Source organism: Triticum dicoccoides, chromosome 6A (genome assembly GCF_002162155.2).
Source record: "Triticum dicoccoides isolate Atlit2015 ecotype Zavitan chromosome 6A, WEW_v2.0, whole genome shotgun sequence".
Lineage (NCBI taxonomy): Eukaryota > Viridiplantae > Streptophyta > Magnoliopsida > Poales > Poaceae > Triticum > Triticum dicoccoides.
Window position 1 is genome coordinate 458,755,541 of NC_041390.1, and position 530 is coordinate 458,756,070.

Here is a 530-nt window from a genome sequence, read left to right on the forward strand (position 1 = left end):
CCACCTTTTCTCTTTCTTTATTCATTCTTTTCTTTCTCTCTCTCTTCATCTCCACCAATCACATGCACGTGACCGGACATATGAGGAAGAAAATGAGAAGTGTGACTGTGCAGACGGATAAATAAGGACTTAAAATGGACACGTCCGGTCACTGACTGGGCGTGCCCGTGGGCATTTGAGGGGTCGAATTAAAGGTACGTGGCTGAAGATGCTCTAAGCTTGGACACTTGGATCCATCTAGGTCTCCACTTTCTAAGGTGGTTGTAGACCTGGATGGAGATCATCTCCTAGCCACAAAACTAAAACGCTGCTTCTCAACGATGTTCAAGCGCACCTCTTCGTCCTAACCCCACTAGATATAACTGCCCTCCTGGCCGCCCCCCGCGTCGCCTCCCCGAGCGAGGCGACCGGGGGCTCATCTCCCCGCCCCCCAGCGCCCCCCTCCCATTCCCCGCCTCCCGCCGCCGCCGTCCGGCGCCACCGGGCCCTGCCCGCGTGGTGTTGACGGCGGCGGCGGCCGTTCCTTCCCC